The sequence below is a fragment of the Cyprinus carpio genome, chromosome B5 (genome assembly GCF_018340385.1).
Source record: "Cyprinus carpio isolate SPL01 chromosome B5, ASM1834038v1, whole genome shotgun sequence".
Classification (NCBI taxonomy): Eukaryota; Metazoa; Chordata; class Actinopteri; order Cypriniformes; family Cyprinidae; genus Cyprinus; species Cyprinus carpio.
In genome coordinates this window covers 17,363,789-17,382,914 of record NC_056601.1, presented here as the reverse complement: position 1 = coordinate 17,382,914, position 19,126 = coordinate 17,363,789, and positions in this window count along the sequence as shown.

Genomic DNA, 19,126 nt, shown 5'->3' with positions numbered 1-19,126 from the left:
TGCTAATGAGCTTTGAGCTAATGAGCTAGTCTAAGTGCTACAAGACCTGTGCTGTGATTCTTGAGAACAGAATGAATTTATGCAGAATGTGAGCCAACACTAAAAATATAAACATTTAACTGTAAAAATTTGCTTGAAGATACTTTTTTTTTTCTCTCTCATTAAGGAACAACCAAACCCCCTTTGAAATTTCTTGTGGATTCATGTAGGGCAGAATAAGGTTAAAATGTTGACCCTCTTAAGCAAAGGAGCATGCGAAAAACTTGCTAATTATGTGTTCAGCTCCGTTGAGGCCCAGAACAGAGCTGATTGTGAGTAATACTTTACAGTGCAAAGCATGCATCAGTTTGCCTGAAGCAAGAGCAAAGTGTGAAGGCACTGCGGTCAAGCCCTTTTTCTCCCCGATATCAATCTAATGAGATAACGAACATATGCAAATGAGCCTGTTCTCTAATCTTCTTAACGAGCACTGATACTCATCAGCTATCTGAGACAAACATCAAACACCCTGACAACACCAGCGAGCGAGAGAGAGACAGGAATCTGTGATAACAGTGGACGAACGCACACAAACACAAACACGCGTATGCTTATGTACCCACTGAGCACACACACTCACAAAAGCAAACATTCATCAAAGAGCGAGTTCAAACTCATCTTGAAATGTAAAACTATGAGACCACATAGCAGTGTGTATCTGCACATTTTGAATAAATCAAACGAGAATTTCAGAGAGAGTGAGGGACAAGGGAACTCAGAAACTCAAAGTTCAGAGGCTAATGTTTCATCAGGGTAAACAGTAATTGAAGAGGAGCGAGGCTGTGGTGTTTAATGACAAATGGCGGGGTGACCACCATCGGACACTGAAGCCCTTCCCCCGTCAAGTCCCCCTCCCCATCTCTCTACAGCCCCTTCTGAGTATTATTAACCCTGAGGAATGTGGAGCATTCCAAATGGTTAAATAGCCAACTGCTGGCAAACAGTAAAATACAGGTCCTGAAACAACACAGCTGCCCTAAGCCCGTCTCATTGAGGGCCTCCTGGCTCTGCTCAACACTTAAATCCACAGCCACCGAGGAGGGTAGACCCACGTATCCATCTTATAATGTACGTTTCTCTCCATCTTACTGCTTTCTCTCTCTGCCTAATCACCATCTGCCTAATTCTTCTTTTCATATCTTTTGTTTGCATAGTTTAATATCCTCATCTTTACATGTTGGGAGAGAGAGATAAACAAACTGGCAAGTATTTGCATTGCATTTACTTGTGTTATATATATACATATGTATATACTGTATATAGCCTATCATATGTCTCTCTCACAAGTACATGATTTAAACTCGCAGTTCTGAGTAAAAAAGGGGGAATTGGAGATATATACTCAGAATTCTGAGATATAAACTTGCAATTGGCAAAAAAGTCAGAAATGTGAGAGAGAAGAGAGAGAGAGAGAGAGAGAGAGAGAGATAGAAACACAAATGATTAGTGTATCATTCAAAGTACCTTTTTTTAATTAGCAAAATTTGTTATTGAGCAAGTACATTTAACACTTGTGTTCAAACTGCCTCCTTACCTTACCTTGATTTGCAATGGTAAGCTTAAAATAATGATTTATAATTTGAGGTGCCGGGTCCGATTTTTCAGGAAATTGACATCATCTCTGCATGGTTATGTCTGTAAAAATAAAAAAACATGGCTATAAGTACAGTATGTGCCTTGTATGTGTGGAACGTTTGTAGCTAGCTCTTAGAACAGTTGCTTTGAATTTAAACTTGTCATCCCGATGGCTGCTTTTAATCTTAAAGTTCTAAATGGCAACCATCATGGCCTCTGGCGAATCACCTGTTGTCAAAACAAAGAAAATTCGAACTGCAGAGAGCCTGCAGTCGAAAAGGGAAAGTGACAGAGCCTGTGCTTAAACCTGAGTAATCCTGCGTTCGATTTGTCATCAGAGGTAGGAAAATCAAATGGAATGCTCACGCAAGTCGGAGTTCCTTCTCGGTCCGCCTTGCTCAACCCCAAGCTGAGAATTCAAGATGGCTGCTCCTTATGTGGGCAAAAGTGAAATTTATAAATACTATAATGTTTATAAAGCTTATGTTATATTGCTGTGTATTGAGTCATACACTTATTATTGCCCAACCTCGATCTGTGAATGTGTTGGTGTGGCGTATATATGTGATTGTCTGTAGTTACAAAATGCGTGTAATGCTAACATGCAATTTCATATCTTATATTACGCAATTTTATCCCGAAGTAATATGCAATTTTATATTTTAAACAGAGATGGCGATAGAGAGGCAAAAGTTACATACTACAGATTTGATATATATATATATAATATCTCATTCTATTGATATCAATGGAGTTTACACCACATATTGTCTTGCAGTTCCAGTAAATAATATAATATAATATAATATAATATAATATAATATAATATAATATAATATAATATAATATAATATAATATAATATAATATAACATAATCAGGCCTTGACATGAACTGTTTTGCTCATCAGTCACTGTGGCTAGTGATTTTTCATAATTAGCCACAAACTAGCCATACTTTTCACTGGCCATATTTTTTTTTGATGGGAAATTACATTTTATATGATTAAAGTTGACTACTGCATAATAAAATTACTAAAACTGTTTTTCATGCCTTTTTTGTGCATATATAAAGGGCAGTTTTTTAATTAAATGTATGTGTTATATCAAATTCTTATATTATAGTAATAATTTCACTTAATATAATAAAACACTAAAGGGCTGTTACCAGTCAAATGAAATCAGTTTCAACAAAATTGATCTTTACACTGTACACTGAAGTAGATGTAGGCATTTAGATGCATTTATACTGCAAAACTGCATAAAGTGTTATGAGCTTAGTGTTTTAAATCAGTTTTTTAATATACAAATAAGAAACACATAATTGTATATTTTCCAACTTCTAAATAAAAGTAAACTGCCAGTAGGTGGCAACAAGTGACTGTCTTATTGAGTGAGTCATTGAGTCATTAATTCAAGCGATTCATTCAGACAGCTGATGCCTGTCTTTATGAATACGTTATTAAATCACTGATACTGAATCATTCAGTAACAAAACTGCTGTGTGCAACTGTTCTGCCATCATCTTTGTTTGGAATTATTTTCATTAATCAAACTGAGCAAAAATAATCAACACTGACAATGTGTCTAAAGTGTAAGTCACTTATTATTAACTACTGGTTTGAACTCTTGCATAAAAACATTGTCAAATTTGCAATCATACTGGTTTTCAAGGAAAAGTGCACTCTTTTGGTCATTTCAAGCTGCTTAACTCTATATCATATGCTGTTTTTATATAATTTTTTACAGCATTTTAAATTTTATTTTATTTTTATTTTTTTTTATGATTTCTCCACGAGTTTCCCTCACATACAAACGGGCTTCATGAGCCTTATCTGGCACGACCTTGTCAATACATTTTCAATCATCAGTCACCGTTTACATCGAATATAATAAAATCTGTATTATTCTCACTGAAATTTCGGTGCCTCCCTAGTTAGATTTTTAAATCAGGTTTGTTGTCCTTTTGGGCAAGTAAATTCTCTTTCACTTGCCCTTTCAAACAATCCACTTGTCCTGAACATTTATTGTAGTTGCATAACATGTAGCATTAAAAATAAATTAATTAATTAAAAAATCCACCTCCATTTGGCGTGTGTTAATGTCAAGTCATAATATAATATAATATAATATAATATAATATAATATAATATAATATAATATAATATAATATAATATAATATAATGATTGACTGCTGATGCTGTATGATAACTGGTTCACTTGCTATGGACTGTATGTAAAAATGTTTAGTAATGTATACCTTTCACTTCTGCCTTTGCCAGATTAGATCCAAGCATCATAAAATGTCATTTGCACACTATATAGCGTCTTGTGAAGATTGGAGGCAAGTCAAGTGGGGGTCTTTGCCTCAGGTGATCTTTGAGGACATCGCCTCTGTACAGAGTCTACAGGGCCAGTCATCCACAAAAGTGATCTGTGGTATATCATCAGTGCCTGTGTGACCTTTCATCGTGCCCTTCCCCCTCCCTTCTTTGGGGACTTGGGACCTTCTCTGACATTTAACGCTAAGCCACCTATTACAGCCAGTACACACTTCTTAGCACCAAGGGTTCAAACACCAATACAAAATTCCCCTATCCATATCTAATAATTAGTGAAGAGCATGTTTACTGACTGCATACTGTACATGGCAATCTCTCATTCATACCAAGAGGCCGCGTGTCATAGACATCTCATATTCTCACACCTTTGACAATCTCTTCTCATTATTGATAGTAAATAAATCCATAATCTTGAAAAATTATATAAAGGTTTATAAAATTCTAATTTATATAATTGTGAATTGAACCCATAAACTTAGTGTCGCCAGTACAGTTCTCTACCAGTTGAGCTATTAGTTGACAACAGATCACACTAATGGACAGAATTTCAGGGTTCAGTTACAGAGTTATAACTAAAATAAAATTAGCGAGACATCTTTGCTGGATACACCTGAGAGTGATCAGGACACAAGAATGGTTGTGTATTAATATTAATTGACTGGGAAATTTATGGCTAAAACTTAAGGTGTGTGTTGTAAATAGCTGTGCCCAAACTCACACAGTACATAGTGTGAGGGCATTAGTAACATACTATTGGAAGAGTTATGAAACTTGTATCTCTCCTACTTTTTTCCACTTGTATGTAATCTATCTGAACAGTAGTAATCTGTGTTACAGTATTACCGTTGTATGAAATTTTAAACCACATGGCAACATGTACGCACACACATTAACTCAGAGGCGAGTGTGTATTCCTGGCAACATTGCGCCATTGACTCAGCATGGCTTTACATCAAACCACACACAACAAAATGGGGAAAAGAACAGTGTCAAATCCCATCTCTCTCTTTCTATTTTAAGAAGGAGCTTGGGCTAGCTTGGACCATCCCCACAGGAGCAAGAAAAATGCTGGGATTCAGAATCCAGCTCTCTTTTTCACACGGAAAGTGTGGGAGAGAAAACGAGGGAGAGAAAGAGAGTAAAGGGTAGAGGGATATTTCTAGTGTCAGAATACATGGTCCAAGTAAAAGACTGAGAATAACAGAGAACAAAATATCCGGTGATTTGAAAAATTCCCCTGGAAAAGCTCCCAGAATGAATGGAGTAGTGGAATATGTACCAGTCAGGCCTCTGGGAACGAGTCCAAGACAGATATTTAGAGTAGTGGATGAGGAGGAAACCAGCTGATGTTAGGAAAGGGAAGAATGAGCAAACATATAGAGGTGAGAGGAGATGTTGCTGTCATAAAAGATTTCAATCCCCAGCACTGGGATTCATGGGACTTCAATGGTTCTCGGCAAAACCTAGTTTGTGACAAAATTTAGCTTTTTACAAAATACCTAAAATATTCAAAGTTGATTATTTATTGGCCAATTTATGTAAAACTACAATTTACAAATTTGTATGCATCTGTATATTCATATATTGTGTGTCTGTGTTTGTCTGAGACGAGGGAGCGTGTGTAAGCATGTGTATGTATGAGAAAGCGAGAAATGTCTTTTCTGGGTTGTGTACTGTATATTGACCTGTGTGGGTGACAGTGACATAGCTATCATACTTGACAAATACCATGGTTTGTGTTCAAACCCTCTGCTACCTCATGGGATAAGTGTGTCAGATGGGGGTTTTGCTTTCACACAACTCACAGGGTCAGAAGTGCAATATCAAACAGGGCTAAGACCACTAGTCTGTTCTCAACTAGAGTTTACAGCTCCAATCACACTCGTGATGCATCAATCTCATATTTGGAAGAAAAGAGAAAAGAAAAACATATTCACTGTTGGATTTTTGTTTTTCCCCTGGATCTGTGTATTAAAATATATATATAATTTTGACAAGTTCCGTTTTGAATGTGATGCAAATATAAACTCCATTTACTGAGCTGGCCTTACTGGTTGTATGTACTGTACATAAACAAACATAAATGTGACTAGTGTAATCTGATTCCAGAATGAGCCAATTCTTTAAATTTATAATTCAAAAAGGCAAGTTATTGATTTGAATCAGTCAGATGTATTCATCACTGATCTGAATAAATCAGACCAGTTACTGAATCAATATATGACTCACTGAACTTATTTTTAGTGGTATCAAAATTAGGTTTTAAGTTTTAAATTGAGTTAATTCATTTTCTAGTTTTAAAAGTTCTATAATTATGTTTTAAATTAGTATTAGACTATTACTGACTGATTGTACACATGTCAGCTAGTCATAAAAAAAATACACATTTGCAATAGTTTTGGTTTGTAATAAAGAAAAACGATCATATAAATATGTGATTGGAATGTATAGAATCAAAAGTGGACAGTGCTAAATTCAGTTCCACATGGAGTCCAAAGCATTTTGTGATCTGTCATTTTAAATCACAGTGCATTTGTAGTGCAGCAATCAGCCGCTGCAATAAATCAAGGCTTTTAAAGCTTTGAAAGCAAAAATCCTGTCAAGACATACACAGACAGTCAAAGAGCATCGATAGTTTGCTGTATACAGTGACATAGGCAATTTCCTGAGGAATAAAAGTGTTTGCTAATTGAATAAATATATGTGAAATTAAAACATTGCATTAATACAGGCGGTTGACTAAATTACATTCTGCTCAAAACATTGATTGTGGATAAATCAAAAGTGCAACATTTGTGTGTGTGTGTTTTTTAAATGTCAGTGATTTAGTGACATAAATGCATGATGCAGTCATGAAAGACAGGTAGAGAGAAATAATATATTCACAAACAGAGCATGGAAAATGCAACAAAACACAATAAAACAGAGAATCACACATTGTCACTGTCAGGTATGTAAATCATCTACCTGTAGCAATCATGCAGCAACCTGACAGCTGTTGATTATACTCTACATAATGCATTATTGCAAAATCAAGAGTCCGTGTCTGTGTTTGTGTACTCGGTCATGTACGTTTTATCCCTCTTTTTGGTCCCTCTCTGCCACTGTATACCTCCAAATCCCCTTCACAATTCTTCCAAATCTCCCACTCCCTCTTCTAGCCAATAACATCTTAATTAGGCCTTTCCCAGGGCAGGAAGTGTCTGGCTTAGGAGGAGAATTAAACTAGGCTGGGCTGCAGTACAGGTGCCTCTTCTCCTAAACCCACCTTACAGAGCAAACATTCACTTCAGCTTCACGCTTCTATTTCCAGGTCTGGAAACACAGCCCAGACACAAACGCATGCAGGCCTCTCACTCAGCTGTTCACCACACACTGATGGTTCTAATATTCTAGACCCTGTTTGTCCTTCAAAACTGGATCAGGTTTCTTTATACAAAACTAAATTGTTCACATAACGAACGCCAACACACAAATATATGTATATAATCTCAGGAGCCAAATGTGGAAATATGTTTGTTTTTCGTTTAAAACTAGTTAACTAATTATAAAATAAAAAGCGCTGTTACAATAATCTCTGATAGTTTTATAAAATTATATTATATTATATTATATTATATTATATTATTTTATATTATATTATATTATATTATATTATATTATATTATATTATATTATATTATATTATATTATATGGTTACACTTTATTTTGATAGTCCACTTTAGACATTCTACTAACTATTAGTAACTTTGCAACTACATGTCAACTAATTCTCATTAATTTACAACTTCATGTCTACTTACTCTTAGAGTAGACTTAGGTTAGGTTTAGGGTTAGTAGAATAAGTTGACATATACTTGCAAAGATTCTTATAGTCAGTATGTTGTATGTTGTGGACCCATCAAAAGTGTTAGAAGATATTAAGCAGAGAGTCCACTAATACTCTAATGACTGCTAGTTGACATGTAGTTGCAAAGTTACTTACTGTTAGTATAATTTATAAAGTAAATTATATTATATTAGTATTATATTATATTATATTATATTATATTATATTATATTATATTATATTATATTATAAAACAAAATTGTTCACACAACATTCGGCAACACACACACACACACACACACACACACACACACACACACACACACACACACACACACACACATGCAATCTTAGGAATATGTTTGTTTGGGATTTAAACCTGTTAATAAATAAGAAGCTTGACGTTTTTTTTTTTTCTTTCTTGAATAAATGACTAATTCATTCATTCTAGTTGACTAATTAAACTAATTTGTCACACTGTCTGTGGTGATGAATTTGTGGTCATTATTTAATGCAATATATACAAATTATGTTATTTTAAATTACATTACATTAGATAAATAATGAAAACACTAGTGGATCAAAACATTTGAACCCCACAGTAAATTTGTTTGCAGTTTCATTGTTGGGGATGGAGTGCCAACTTCAGAAAGAAAGAAAGAAAGAAAGGAGGCTCATGGGGTTGTAGCAAAGATACACGCCCAGCTGATTCTGGTGGTCTTATGAACCCGATGAGGGGCGTCTTTGTAAGAGTGGGCGAAGGGCTGACTGTTGTCATACTGCCTTAATAATCACTTGAGGAGCTGAAAAGGGTCTGACTGGGACAGCCTCCCCTGGGCATTGGAGCAGGGGATAAGACAGCTGAAATGGATTCTAGTCACACTACAGGCTACAATAGGTTGGTTTAATAATATTACAGTGTGGGAAAAGATTAACAGATGTTATGCTGACATAACACAATGCAATTTGTGAAAGTGTTTACAGTAGAGGTGTCACAAGTGCACTTACTGAATGTCAGCAGGAGTCAGTAGAGAGAGTGGTCTGTGTGTATGTGGGTTTAAAAGTGAATGCTCGAGTTTTAGAGACAGTCTGTGTTGATGATATGTGCTAGTAAATGCATGTTTTATTAATATGCAGATATTTTCGTCACTCTATTATTGCACAACGTGAGAACAGAAGTATCCAAATAAGTGACCCCTATTTTTGTTATTTAAATGTAAATATTATGAAGTGTATCACATTCCCCCATTGCCTCTACATGAAGTCTGTTACTTGATGCAAAACTCCAAATCCCAGTATGCACTATGGCATTAATGAATAATGCAAATTACTGCTTTATTGCACAACTGCATTTACTGTTAACTGGTACTCTTACATTTTAGTCATGTATTTGATATTAAGTGCATCTGTGTTATTGAATAAGGTCATAGTGGTTTTTATATTAGACCTATTCTGCGTATCCTACTTCAAAGTTTTGAATGTAAGGCAAAGTGAGACAAGCTCTCAATCTGGATGGACCAATGCCACCCTGGTCCTTATGTGGCCTCATCTCTGTGACAGATGCTGTCTCACCAGGGCAAACGAGGACACTGCAACAGAAATCCAACCAGTAATGTTCAAATCTAATTACACTTCAGCTTATCGTCTCAAACTCACCAACAAATTAGACAAGAAGACTGAAAATGTATGCTTAGTTTAGTTTTCACCCTTGTAGAGTTACAGCTGATGTCAGAAACATCAAACAGCATCGTAAGGGGTGTAAATATGCGTTATAAAATATATTAATAGCAATAATATATATACAATCTTATATTTGATCCCAATTTATTTCCCAGTTTACTTAGGTATATTCATAGTTTTACTACTGAAAATTGGTAAATAATTACATATATAGTTAATGCATCATGTTTACACCCCAAAACTACATTTAGAGCCCTGTGCAGTGATCTAGAGTGTAACCTGTGTAAGTGTGCAGCTCTGAGCTCACAGTGAGGGCCTCTTTCTTATGCCTCATTTACTCTCCTGCTCCCTCCATTTAGCCACTCCTTCATTTATCTCTCCCATCCTGACACTGACTGCCTCTCTCCTTCCTGTGAGGACAACGACAAAGCAACAAGTGTTATGTTTTGTCTGTTAACATCTGTCTGCTCTTACTAATATCTAGTTTCACTTTTAAGAGCAAAATGTTGCAAGTCAATGATGAAGTGTGTTGTGCTTTTGTGACAACATGCCCAAATATTGGGTCGAAAAGAAAAGTACACAATGATGCATGAAATAGCAAAAATTAAGTGTTTCACATATAGAAATATAAAAACATTGTTACATCTATCTCTAATGTCACTTTAACTTATGAGGGATTTAAACTATTTGTTAGAAAAACCACTGCTAGACAAAACACACATTTGTTTAATTGGACTTTTGACTCAAAACCTTTTAGTTGCTGAATTATAGCCTCCTGAGTGACAACTAGCTCCGGCCTCCCGCATCTTTCTTTCAGTTAATTCCCAGAGATTTTACTCATTTGTTACATTCAGTAGTAATTTATGGTAAGCGCTAACATGTAAATAGTCATGCATGGGAGAACTGTGGTGGATGCCAAAGTGATCTCGAGAGAGCGGCAAGGAGAAAGAGCAGAGGACAGGGAAAGAGAAAGGAAAAACAAACGAAATCAGCAACCCCCTCCCCCCCTTTTTGCAAAGTGTGAAAGTCTCAGTAAACCCATCAGTTCCAATAACAGAGCAGCATGAGGAGAAGAATAACAGGAGAGGAGGAGGAGGAGGAGGGGAGGGCATGGCCACTGAGCGAATGAAGTAACCACACATTCACTTTAAAATTTGCCCTGCACACTAACCTGCTCACCAACACTTTCTGTTTTTTTCTTAGAAAGCGACATTTGCATGTGTGTTTGTCCACTGGAAGTACCTTGCAGAAGTACCTAACTAAAAGCAGAGATGCCTATAACTTCTGTAGGGTGTCAGTAGCTTAGCTTTTTTTTAAAAAATAGTGTTAGTATTTCTTTTTATTTTAGTGAAACAGTTTGTTTGAATGGTTCATTTCAAGAACCAGTTCAAAAAAAAAAAAAAAAAAAAAAAAAAAAAAAAAAAAGATTAATTGAGAGTCATTGTACCTATGCAGGTGTTCTCTTTTTACATTCACTCTCTTTCTCTCTCTCTCTCTCTCTCTCTCTCTCTCTCTCACTCTCACTCTCACTCACTCTCTCTCTTTTAACAGAAATATATAGTTAAAGGGAAAGTTCACCCAAAAATGAAAGTTATATAATAATTTATAAAGTCAACAGTATAAGGGTGAGAAAATTATGACAGAATTTTCATTTTTTTGGGTGAACAGTCTCTTTAAATGCTTAGAAGTGAATTGAAGCATGAAAGCACAGACTCACAAAGCATGTGTATACATCAGAATATCATTATAATGCCATAAAAAGAATGCACACAAAAACACATTACATATGAAATAAATTCTAAACTGGAGACTGGGAGATATTACTATATATAGAGAGGTTTAGAAATGTAATTTTTACAGCTTGGTGAAGGAGAATTCACTTTCATTATATGGTATGGCATTCTTCAAAATTACTGCTTTTGTGCTTTTGTGCTAATTAAGAAAATCAGGTTTGGTACAACATGAGAAAATGATAACAGAATTTTAATTTTTGGGTAAATCTTCCCGTCAAATAATGTTTTCATTACCATGTTTTTTTTTTTTTTTTTGCCAGATTTCCCAACAAGAATTATTCCTCTCTCTCTTTCTTTGGGGCAGTCGTGGCCTAATGGATAGAGAGTCTAACCTATAACCTGAAGGTTGTGGGTTCGAGTCTTAGGTCCGACAGGGATTGTAGGTGGGAGGAGTGAATAACCAGTGCTCTCTCCACCTTCAATACCACAACTGAGGTGAGACCCTTGAGCAAGCCACAACCCCACTCCCACTGCTCCCTGGGCGCCGCAGCATTGGCTGCCCACTGCTCTGGGTGTGAATTCACTGCTGTGTGTGTGCACTTGAATGGGTTAAATACTTAGCACAAATTCTGAGTATGGGACATCATACTTGGCCACACGTCTCTTCATTTTTTTTTTCTTTTTACTTCAGTAGTCACAATTGGCATGTGTAATACACCTAAACATATACCTTCACACACACATACACACACACACACACACACACACACACACACACACACACACACACACACACACTGTTAAGGGGGGCTCTCAATCTTGTTGCTTATGCAGTGCACAGTTTTCCCAAACATTCACACTTGACCACAGCCCCTTGGCTTTAGCCTACAGCCCTTTAGAGAAGAAAGAAGGCAGTGCTTTCTTTGGGGGGTGGTGGGGTTTGGGCAGCATTATCAGCTAAATGAGAGGGGGGAAATGGGTGCACAGCCCAAAGGATCATTTAAAGAGGCCACACCACAGAGTCCAACACGTTTCTCTCTCGCAAAAAGTGACATAGACGGCATGCTCATCTTAGGAGTCCATTCTGCCAACAATCTTCCGTTGCATCTTCTTACCGGGAGGGAATTGCTTGGTCAAATCCAGCATTAACACAGGCTATATAATTTGCAGCGCTGATGAAAGCACATAAAGGGGCCTTTCGTAAATAAAATAAAGGCAGGCTCAGCGGTGGGAGGAGAACAGAAAGAGGCCCCCAGAGAGAAGAGTGTTTGTGAAAGAGTGCTCCATTAACTTTCAACACCCTGGCTGTCTGGTGCCCTCCACAGAGGTGTCTGGTTGCTCTCGCTCCACATTTTTCCTGCTTCTTTCTCTTTGTCTCTTTTTAGCCTCGCAGAAATGGTCGGTAGCTGTCTGATGGTTTACTGACCTGAAAAGGGGACAGAAGAAGGGACAGGAAGGTGAGAGACACACTTACAGCCTCTGACACGCTCACACCCATTACAGTGTGTGTGTGTGTGTGTGTGTGTGTACGAGTGTGTAAAAACCAGCTAGCACTCCAATCAAGAGGATTTTCCACTTCGCACTGTTGGCTCCCACAAGGGACAGGGTCAAAGCGATGGCTATTATGGATCTAGACGCAGAAAGACCAGAAGTCGTGTAATGAATTGCTGTTCTGCTAATGGAAGCTACAGAGGAGTCGTTCTAAACATAATACAGGTCATCATATTGTTCTGAGCATTGGTGCACCTGTTTCTCTGTTGAAACAAGACAACATGTTGTGAACAAGTTCATATTCTGTATCCTGCATCTAAGAGTGATTGCTTACTCCGGTTTGTTTGAGTGTAACGCTCAAGAGCTATGGGGTAAACATTTGTGCTCGCACAAGTACAGACACTTATAAATATTGATGTCTCAAAACTTATGCAGAACACACTCGACTGCCATTTTTAGTGCTGAGCGAACAGCATTAGATAATGTGTGCCATCAGGCGACAAGAAAACCTGCATACTTGCTTTTACTGCCTTCTTGATTCAAGTGTAGTTTGTACTGAAGTGTTTCAATTAGGAAATTTGAGACTGAATCGTTCCACTCCACTTATCTGATTGATTTAATAATACTACTAATAAAAAAAAATTATACAATAAAGCTTTGCAAAAAATGCGACTAGATTTAGCTCACAAGCAAAAAGGCCATGGGTCAAATTATGGCATACACTTAGATAAATCAAATGAGATCAAAATTTCAACGCCGTACAAGATTTCTCATAAGACCTTACATACGCATCCTTTGGATGACATCTGCACACTGCTTGGCTTTCAGCAAACGTTTTGTGTTAAGAATCATATGAATATTTCATATATCTGTAAGATTCATGCCTGGAGGTTATTTCGCTCATTATTTATTCACTCTTTTCTGCATGAGTGTCGAAAGATCAGACACACTCATAAGGATGCCAGCAAAAAAAAAAAAAAAAAAAACATAATAATAATAAAAATAGTAATAATAATAATACAAAAAGATATATATATATATAAAGAAAAGAAAGAAAGAAAAAAAATGCTCGACACCCTCGTCTGGATGATGTCATTTTAGGATCAATGCCAAAAGTCGAAATTTGTCAAAAGAAAAATGATTTGCTTTGCCAGGATGTTTATTTAACATTTAGGGGATTTTGTTTATGTGGATTACACTGCGTGTCACATTGAAAATCACAAGCTTATGCATAAAATTGTGAGTTAGAGCAGTAACAGAGAAATGGTGACACCAGGTCTTGAAGGGTTTCAAGTGATCTGCCTTTTAATGAGGGGAACAGCTTAAGAAATCACTGAAAGTCACTAAATAAACTATAAACACAGTAAAAGCTTATTGGCTTAAGCTAAATTTCTTAAATAAATCACAAGCAAGCATGTCTCGTGGTATGCATGATGTTTTTAATGTAAAGGTTATAATTGCCTGAAATGAGAACTGACCTTTTTAAAATATAAAATCTGTCAAAGTCTCTTCTATAGCACTGTTGCAACATTCTAAAGCCCCTTGCATTATTCAGTCCAACTTTGGCTGTGCTGTGGGGAATTCTTGGACTGATGGTTAGCTGATTGGCTAATTTGGGTGGTGGACAGCACACCTGCCATGCTAGAGCTTTTGTAAATAAGCTTTATTCCCTTTTCTCCCTGCTGGCTCTGGCTTATTTCAGCCTCCCATCACTGGCGTGGGGAGAAAAGCAAGAGGACTCATATCATCGAAGGGCCAAAGGTGAGGCGTCGAGAGAGAACGAAGGGAATGAAATCTCCCGGCCCATTTTAGCAGCCATTCAGAGCACATTACTCCTGGAGAAGAGAAACTTATAAAGGATCCTGGCACTTGAACACATTTCTGTGTGTTTATGGGCGAGGGAGAGGAGAGCTGTGCGGAGGATCTGTAATAGATTCCCAAATTAAGGTTTCATGTCTCTCCTTTTTTCTCTGTTTCCTTCCTATTTACTGTAGCTGTGATTGTTTTTAGTCAAGACAGATTTAAACTATCTACTATTTTGTACAATTTGTATATGAAAACTTCCTAATATGTCCACTCTTAATCTGATTAAAGTATGTGCTATTTTGTTTTGCTTTATGTAATTTTACATTAATGTAACAAGTGCATAAGCATAAATAAAAGTTAAAATGAGCAAATGCAAAAGGAAATATGAATTAAGATATCCACTAAACTAAACCCGGGGAACATTTTAAAATGGAACAAAATCTGCCAATCAAAAAAAAAAAAAAAAAAAAAAAAAAAAAAAAAAAAAAAAATCAATCAAGGTTACAGATGATGAGAAATTTTAAAAATGATCTTTACTGTCAATCCTATAACATACATGCACTATATTTTTATTGACACAGATAACTTTGACTAAAGCTGAACTAATTAATGAATCGCTATCAGTTACAGTCTACTTCTCACAGGCTATGATTAACCTCTTCACCCATCTTAAATCCAAGCGGTCAATGGATATAATATAAATGTATTTTTTAATTAGGTTACTATGATAGCATTAGCTAAAAGACACTGTGTAATGTAGACTGTGATTGGTTTATTTCAGTAGATGTTATGGTGAGAAACGTGGCTGTACGCTTGGCTTAGTTCCATTGCGTTTTCCTGCAAGACATCATGAACAATAGCAGAAGCAAAGTTCACGAGATGTATTATAAAGTAAAAATAGGACAGTGCCTATCACCTGAAGTTATCTTTGAGATAAAAGCTTCATGTAATATTCATTCAATTTATGAATAACTCGAATAGTTAACAGCTTTAAACATTAATTTTTATCTGCATTAACTTTGGATGGTTTGGATGTCTTAATGGAGAACAATAGCATGTCAATTGGTATTTGAGCACTGACACCAGATCAGCTGAGTTGACAGTATGTGGACGTTTAGTTTGTCCAGAGCCGACACTAGACCTGGTTCCTCCAGGGCAGAGAACATGAGGGGTAGGAGATATAAGATATGGCAGGTAGGACACAGCCTGAGGAAAAGACTGATACACAGCTGGGGCTACGATCCAAAGCCAGGTGACATGATGGAGATGAAGCCTCTTCACTCACATTCTTCCAGATGGCAGTCAGCCTTGTCCAAAGTTACATGAAGAAATGTCAGATATGAGCTGGATTTCACTGAAAAGTTCATTTTAAACTTTCACTAGAGTACAGAACCAATACTAAACATCTGCTTAGAAGAAAATGTGTTTTGCATTTGATGAGATTAAGATAAGTAATGAAAATGGATACATTTTATAATAAATGCCATTATATGAATTAAATAATTATATAATTACTCAATATTTGTATTAAGAATATTGTTTAATATGTACGTGAAATTACAACTTGCTCATAGGGATGATTATAAAATGTGTTCCAGTTCAACGTATAGTGATTGTAATAATAATAACATCCATGATCTTTATATTTTGATTCTATATTCTATATGTTATTCTGCATATAATTTCTCAGTGTTAAATAGCATCTTGTAAGGCTTGCAGACACATAGAGGTTCTTTGGATCCCTTCATTTTTCTTAGGTTTGGATCTGTCCCTATATTGAAGTATGTAACCGTGTTTTAATCAACATCATGTGCAAATGAAATGTCATGGCCTTTAATGTGGGAGCTCTGAAGGAAATGTCGATTAAAATGTCAAGTGGTTTGTGGGCAATATGGGCAGGGGCGAGCGAATGCCATCTGTACAGTAATGCACAGAAGCCAATGGGCAAACCCAATCTTACATGCGAGCCGGGTGCCCTCAAGAACTGAAATTAGCAAGTGAAGCATGGACGCTCACACACACACACACACACACACACACACACACACACACACACACACACACACACACACACACACACACACACACACACACACACACACACACACACACACTATAGTGTGCAACAATTATATATTAATATATCATTAAAATACCATCAAAGAATGTGCACCAAAAGTCACTACATCTTAAATAAATGATAAAATGGAGATCGGGTGATATTATTTTAAATCAGCTGAGATTGAGAGTTTTACAAATGCTTTGGTGAAACAGTCCTCATTTACGTTAACTATATGAAAAAAAGCAGCTGGTATATTCTTTAAAATATCTTCTTTTGTGCTCAACAGAAGAAAGAAAGTCACACAGGTTTGGACAACACATGGGTGAGCAAATGATGACAAAATTTTTTTTTTTTTGCATGAACTTTCCCTGTAAACATGAAAAATGAGTGAGTGTGCTTACAAACAGGGTGTCTGTATTTTCACACTTCAATGATTAGATCTTGTTATCTACCCATCTGTACCTTTATGTCTTGGACTGAGCTTCAAATGAACATGCTGGTCTGTCAGCAGCAATTATCTTTGTACCTCACACCACCCTCACTTTTCAAATATTTTTCTCTTTCGTTCACACACATAGACAAACATGCAATACATGCACACTCAAAATATCTTGAGCAAAGAGGCCAGCATCAGCTCCTGCAGCCTAATAATCACACTCACCTTTCAGTCTAGCTCCCTCCAGCCACTGGACCCTCATTGACATCACACTATTATCCCTTTCTGACCTGTGTGAGCATCTGCCATACTAAAATTGCCACAGGCCGTAGTTGATCTCATCTTATTAATGTACTAATTAGATCTGATAACTCTGTCTCTGTTTAGTAGTGAATGTATTATGCCAGAGGAACAGAGACCACTGTTCAGTACGAGACTGACCCACAGGGTCAAACACAGCCAGTCATTTGGTTCTTTTTTATTTTAGTGCAGCATCACAGTCTATAATAGAAGTCTACAGATCAGAATCATCTTTTCCTGTTTCCTTTGCATTGGCAGATTATCTGCTTATCAGAAAGGTCTGATAAATTAAATTGATTTATATGATGTTGTATGCCATTTGTCAGGAGGCCTAGGAAATTAATGAGTCACGTGAATGCATTTAATCCAGACTGCAGTCGCTCTGGAATGGTTTCAATGACCACACATGAGTAAATGGATGAAACTGAGAACAGAGGAGCAGTGTCCTCAATGCAGACTATGCTCTACTGATAATTCAAAGGTTACACAATCTATAATAGATCAAATATCATTAAATGATATGCATGATATACAATGTAACATGTACATATACAATGTATACATTAAGAGTTAATTTGCAAAAGCCTCTAAGTGCCGTCTGAAAATTTCATCTAAAATTAGCACTTTTATCAGGCTCCTATCTTTTTATCTAATGGCAATATCTAGGTCCTTTCCTATGTATTTCACTGTATATATACAGTGTATAAATACATAAATACATACATACATATACACACACTGTATACAGGTATACATAAAATATACAATATACAAAAAATATACAAATTAATTAATTTATTTTTTGTCCACCAGATGAAAATTACAAGCCTGACTATAAATAATCAGGCAATTTTTAGGCAACATGGTTTGAGGTATAAAGTCTCTTGATGTGATTCAGGTCACTCCTTTAATGTAAGTCTATTTTATAATCTATATAATTTTATAATCTGCCAAGTGAATATAGTAAGTCTTGTGATAAAAAATAAAATAAAATAAATAACAGCACACCTCTCCTCAGTTTTAATATTTTAATTGTCAGTATTGGGGGTTTAGAAAAGCAATAGCAATAATAGTGACGTTCACCCAACCTTCACTAATTATAAGTAAAAAGATTGTGCTTTCGGGTCAGCACTGTTTGTTCGAGTTTGCATATCTCCAGTATGGCTGCTATCCAAATAAACCACACTGGGGCTGATTTCAGCCATGCAGCCATGCCAGGACATCATAATTATATCTGTAACAAGCATCTTCAGCCTGTCCAAACATAAAAAAAATATAACTCTATCTTGTGTTTCTGACTCTCTCTGTCTCCTGTCAGGCATGAATATATATTTGCATTTCCCCTGTTTGCTCTAAACCCTGTTACGGCATTAGGTTACATTAGGAGTTGATTCACAAAGATTTCACGAGTGGTTGAATTTGTTTGTCTGAGCTGGCAGTCTGTGGCCAACCTCTCTCTCTCTCTCTCTCTCTCTCTCTCTCTCTCTCTCTCTCTCTCACTCACTGACACACACACACACACACACACACACACACACACACACACACACACACACACACACACACACACACACACACACACACACACACACACACACACACACACACACTCATTTAATAAAAAAAAAATATTACCAAGAGCAGGCTGGCCCAAACCTTACAGGGGTTTTCTGCCCTCAGCAAAACAAGTGAAGAAGTGAAGAAAGAAGAAGAAGAAGAGAGGAAGAGAAAACCAAGCAGAATACACTACAAGTTTTACTCTATTTTCAGCCCTCCTGTCAAAATGAATTTCACATCTTAATATGGAGAAAGTGCTTACTATCTGAAATAAGA